The sequence below is a fragment of the Artibeus jamaicensis genome, unplaced genomic scaffold (assembly GCF_021234435.1).
Source record: "Artibeus jamaicensis isolate MK-2021 breed Jamaican fruit bat unplaced genomic scaffold, CSHL_Jam_final scaffold_474, whole genome shotgun sequence".
In the NCBI taxonomy this organism is placed as follows: domain Eukaryota; kingdom Metazoa; phylum Chordata; class Mammalia; order Chiroptera; family Phyllostomidae; genus Artibeus; species Artibeus jamaicensis.
Window position 1 is genome coordinate 580,138 of NW_026522046.1, and position 6,143 is coordinate 586,280.

Sequence of the window (6,143 nt, forward strand, 5' to 3'; positions counted from 1 at the left end):
AGGAGGCAGTTTTTCAACAGTGTTTGAGTCTTCAAGTTCTGTGAATAATTTCCTGTGAGGCTCTCAGAAATTCATTTAATATATCAGTTAAGGGCCTTTTTGCAGGCAACAGAAATTAAACAGGACTAATTTAGGCTGAAAAAGAAGTGACAAAATGATATTTTATAGCTTCCGGAAGACTGGAGATCTAGTGTTGGGAACTATGAAGCCCAAATGAGCCTGAAATCATGTCACAGAATGATTATCGTGACTACATTGTGAGAGATCACAGTTTCTAACATTAAACACAATTAGTGCTGGACTCCTGATTTATTTTCATCAGAACACCTTCTTGCAAAGAATAGATTCTTTGTCTTTTTTGTAAAATGCATTTCTGAGTTTAGAGTTTAATCAGTACAAAAGGCCACGTGCCTATAGTTTAACCTGTTTGATAAGAGTTGAGGAAATCAGTATTTGGGATTTTTAATTTTTTTGGCTTCCATTGCAGGAAAATATCTCTGCTTTTTTAAAAGGCAGGATTCCCCAGACAGGAAGGATATGCTTTTGGGGGACAAGAAATAATAATAAATATCAGCTGTAGACATTCTTCTCAATTGCCCAAATTCAATACACACCCTTTTTCCAAAACAATAAAATTATTTTATCTACTATAAGGCACCTGTACCTTTTTCAACAAATAATGCATATCTACACTGTCATTTAAATTACTTTTAGAACACTTTTGGCTATTAGTACCAAAGAGCAAAAATAATCCTGGCTGGTGTAGCTCAGTGGACTGAACATGGGCCTGCAAACCAAATGGTCAGCAGTGTGATTCCCAGTCAGGGCACATGCCTGGGTTGTGGGCCAGGTCCCCAGTAGGGGGTGCACAAGAGGCAACCACAAATTGGTATCTTTCCCTCTTTCTCCTTCCCTCCCCTTATCTCTAAAAATAAATAAAATCTTTTTTTTAAAAAGAACAAATCTAAACTGGCAAAAACCAAACAATTTATAAACTTAAGAAACAATAACTCTGGAAATAAAGCTGTTTGTTAATTCAGTAACAAAATCATGCTAGGTAGAGAGAGAGAGAAAATAAGAACAAAGAGGGATGACAGTTTTATTTCCATATTTCCTCATCTGTTATTATTGGGAAAAGTTATTTTCTAGAGCATTCTAAGAGACTTTTTTTCTAAATTACTGACCAGGACTATGTTTTCTGCATATTTCTGAATTAACCACTGGCAAAGAAAATGGGATTATAAAGATTGGCTTATATGACATTTACCTGTTGGGCCAGAAGATGGCTCATCTTTCCTGAGCATATTGCTATTTGATAAATAGAAAAAAATCAGAGTTCTAAAAGGTAGAATTGCCTCCTTGTACATAGTCAGCATCTGCTACATTTGACATTTTATTTTTTTAAGTTTCTTAATTTATAAAAGAAAGACAGCTGGTTTAAATTACCTCCAAACTTTCTAAATTGCTAATTTAAATAGGTTTATTAAAAATGCATGAATGCTCACTTTAAAGGTCATTAAAACCTAATGAGGGAGACAGACATACAGCTAATTAAAGGGTGAATTAATTACATACATTATAGAGATACACCTTATAACAGAATCATACCAGTGAGATCTATTGATTATATGTAGAAATTACTTCATAACTATGGACCAAAAGTGAAAATTTATGGACAGATATATTTCATCGAGGATATAGAATGAAAATCTTATAGGACACTGAAAATCTCTGACTTGTTTGGAATTGAAATCATGTTTCTGTGCCTTCAATATTTTGAATTTATAGAGCCACAGATAACAAAAAGAATTTAATTTTGGGGGGTGAAAGTCTCTTTAAAGTTTATATTCACACACTTAAGAATGTCTAACTATTAAGAATGTCTAACATGTTGCAGACTATTTATAATAAATTTACCTTTATGGAGTTATATTTTGTATTAGATATCAAATGCCTCTAAGAGTTTGGTTAATTTCAGAAAAAAGACATTAGAGTTTACAAACTGCTTTTTCCTATTCTTCCCATTCACTGTCTCATGTACTCTTAAACACCACATTAATAGATTGATTGGTAGCTTTTTTTTTGAGAGAGACAGAGGATGCAAATGTAGCTCAAGGTCAATAACTAATAAGTCAGAGTTCAGTGATTGGCACCCTGGTCCCTTGGCTCCAAGTCCAGTGCTTGGTGTGCCACATAAGTTGTATTTTTCTGAAGAGACACTAGGTTGAATTTTTTAAATTTGAATATAATTAAAATTTGGAAATAGCTGTAGTTGGATTGGACTTTGTTTTTCTAATACATTGTCCAAAGGATCAATTAACTATGTTTCACTTTAAAAATAAGGTAACCTAGTAGAATAATTTTCCTTAAGGGGACTGTTAAACCGGTTGTAAACTCACTCAGGTGATTGCGGGCGGTGCTGCAGTATGAGGGAAGATAACTTGGACTAACCGGGGAAAGACTAAGGTTCATGCCGGATTTCCTCCACTTACCATGGGACCCTCAGGGAAGCTATTTTTCTCTCCATAAGCTTCTGTAGTATTAGACAAGTTATCTTTTAGGTCTCTTCTATTCTCATGGCTCTTTTCTCAAGTGTAAATTGAATAAAAGGGATTAAGGATTCACAGCATATTAAAACAAAAAGAGACGGAGCAAAGCAATGTTTTACCACCCTCTCTTCTACAGATATGGATGGATAACATCTGCAGAGGGGAAGTGGCTGACCCGAGTTACATAACAGAAGTGGCGGGCCTCATTCGTCCTTTTATAACAGACGGACGTAGCTCAGTTTCATAGTAGGTGCTAGTTGTTCTTCTCTGAAGACTAGGCACCAAAGGTAGTGAAATTTATCTTAAAATTTTTTTTAAGTTATTACTACTACAAGAGTTTTCTGCTAGGAACAGGGCCATGGGTTCTACTACAAAGCAACTAACTGATTGTATCGCCTTGGGAAAAAAATCACTTATTTCTCCAACCTCCCCACATGTAAGGAAATTTTTAATAGATGAGATACATACTTACAAGACTTCTTATGAGAAATAGATTTATTCATCTGTTTATTTAATAAGTATTTAGTGAGTGCTGCCATATGTCCAGATTTTTCTTGGCTCTGTTCTATGTTTTGAACTTAGAAGTAAACAGAACACACACCTGCATTGTCCTTAAGGAAACTGTAATCTCAGAAAGAGGGACACTTGAAAAAAAGGTAAATAAAAAAATAAGTAGATCAGTTTAGAGCCTTGTGCTAGATGTTATGAGTGCAACAAAATGGCCAATGGTCAGTGACCTCATGGAGATTTAAAACCTACTAGAGAAGAGAAACTGAGAGCATTGTAGAACAGTGCATTGTGGGCATCTAGCAAATACCTGCCATTAGGAAGCACCAAATAAAAGATTAAAAATGAATACATGGAATGGACAATAATGTTTAATATTTGTGGATTATATTTGGTCCTTCTATGTCTGATGTTTTTTAAAAGAAGTTGTCGAATTTGTGGTTTGAACACACTCATACAACTTTAAAGAGGGTCACTCAGTGTTTGAGGAGTTGAACTGGAGAAACTGTAGTAAAAGCCAGTTTTTTATGTTCTTACTTTAGATCCATGATCCCTATCTATCTTTACATTTTCACCAGAAGTATTTATATTTTAGAAAAGCTTGTTTGTTTTGAATTTGCTTCTTGCCATTTTGCTTTGTCTTGACAGAAGGGTGAGTGAATTTTGATGATTACAAATATTAACCCAAAGCAAGACTGAATCTTTCATTTCAAGTCATGCTTTAGGTAATATGTCATGCACATTTGCAAGGCAAAACACACTTGGTTTTCTTTGTGATAACTAATACTGCTATGAAGAGAGGAAACATTCTTCACTATGAGATCATAAAAGTTTTGTGTATTCAAAAGTTTACAGTAGAGAAATAAAGAATAATAAAAGGAACAATAAACACATAGCTATGATCATTCCTAACAAATTACAAACCACAAAAGCAGGATGAAGTAGCTCATAAATATGGGAAGTCTCAGAAATTTCCCTTTGCTATTTACTATTTAATTAATACTTTAAAGCATGTGAACTCATCTATCTATCTATCATCTATCTATCACCTATTATCTATCTTCTCCTCAAGTGCCATACCTATTGAGTTTTTAAGATGCAAATATCCGTTAAGCCATAAGTTAAAGAAACTTAAGTTTCATAACTAAAATTTCTCAAATCATACACTTAGACCAAATGTATGTAAAGCGCTTCAAAGTATATTGTAACTGTGATTGAGCCTATTTCATTTCTAGTAAGATACTGGTATCATCCTCATTTTAAAGCACTTATTAAAATCAGAGTACAAGGAGCTCTTTCCCTGAAAACCACAATATCATCAGTAAATGATTTTTTTTCTTATTTTCAATTCAGTTTAACCAAATGTTATACACAAGCGATTGTGGTAGGCAATGTGAAGGATACAGAATTAGTTTTCTGCCTTTCATGAACTCAAAGTATATTCATTTTCCTATATCCTTCCCTCCTATACTTGATCTTTTCTCATTCCCTTTCTTTAGTGAAGTTTGTTATATCTTCCCACTCTCCGCCTGATCAAAGCAGGACTGAGTGGAATCCAAACCCAGGTGACCTGGAGCAGAAAAGTGTACATTGTCTGGACTTTGTGTCCTGTGTTGTATTTTTTCATGTTTATAGCAAACACAACACAATGCACCAAACTAATATTTAGTAGAGATATAGCACACCCTCGTAAAATTAAGAAAAATTTAAGCAGAGTGTAAAGCAAGCTATGTTAATTAGCATACTACATGGAAAATTTCATAAAAACTGTATTAAAACTGTCCATTTTTTTTAAAACCTCATAAAATATTAATGCAAACTTCCACGCAGCTGAGATGGAGTAACCAAGAGCAGATTTATCTTTACCCTTAATCAACTTGACAATCAGACAAAATATATAAAGCAGGCTATTTGAGGGTTATGATCCCTGAGAGAAGGAAACAAGTAAACCATGCCATTTTACCGTCCTAATGCCTAGAGTGTGTGCCTCAGCTAAACTCAGGAAAAAGAAACCATACAGAATCTGATGATCTTACTGAACTGAGGAAATAAGTCAGTACTTTGAACAAAGATCAAGTTCGGGAAGATCAGACTGCTTAGAGCTGGGGACAGAGTATAAGACGGGAGGGAACTGCACAGGTGAAGGGGTAGGGAATCGTTACAGAAGGTCCTCGTGAGTCTTTAGCTGAGTATTACTCATATACTTATGAAAGGAAACAAGCAGAGGTGCAAGGAAATCAGCCAGATGGGAATGCAGAACCAGATCCTATAATGGGCTGGAAATAATTCATGGTCACATCGGCCTGACTGGAAAGGCTTTACATATGAAAATTGATAGTATCATCAGAGGAATTTCACCTCAGTAGAATGGCTAAATTATTTTTAAACTAAACCTTCTCTGGATCTTCCTTAGGGAAGATTAAGAGTAAGCATTAAGAGGTTCCAATTTAATTCTAGTAACTTAACTAAGCACCTGAAAAATCCAACAGTCTTTATAAAAGATGACAGGAAATAACTTAAAATATAAAATTTATAATGACAAATATATAATTGAAAGTTTCCTGACATGCAAAACGTAGAAAAGTATTGCCAACATCTGAGTAAAAAACAAATCAATAGAAACAAATTCAGAAATAATAGGTCTAAGAAACTAAAAGTCAAGATTGTCAAGAGAGCTATTATAAATATGAGTCAAATGTTTAAGCAGGTAGAGGAAAATAACCACACTTAGAAGAAAAAAAAACAATATGTGAAGTAAAAATTACATTAGATGGAATTAATAACAGTTTAGACACTGTTGCTATACACACACATATTGACTAAAAATTTCCCAAATTCAATGAAAACTATTAACTTAGAGATCAAAGAAGCTTAATGATCCCCAATAAATAGTAATAAACTCATTCCAAGGCATATAATGACTTGATAAAATCCAGAAATACAGAAAAAATCCTTAATATAGCCAGAGAAATAGGATTCATCGCATACAGAGCTATGCAAAGACACCCAGGGTAGAAGTCTTTCATAAGAACTATGGAAGCCAGAAAATAACATGGGAACATAGAGTACTAAAAACAAAACAAAACA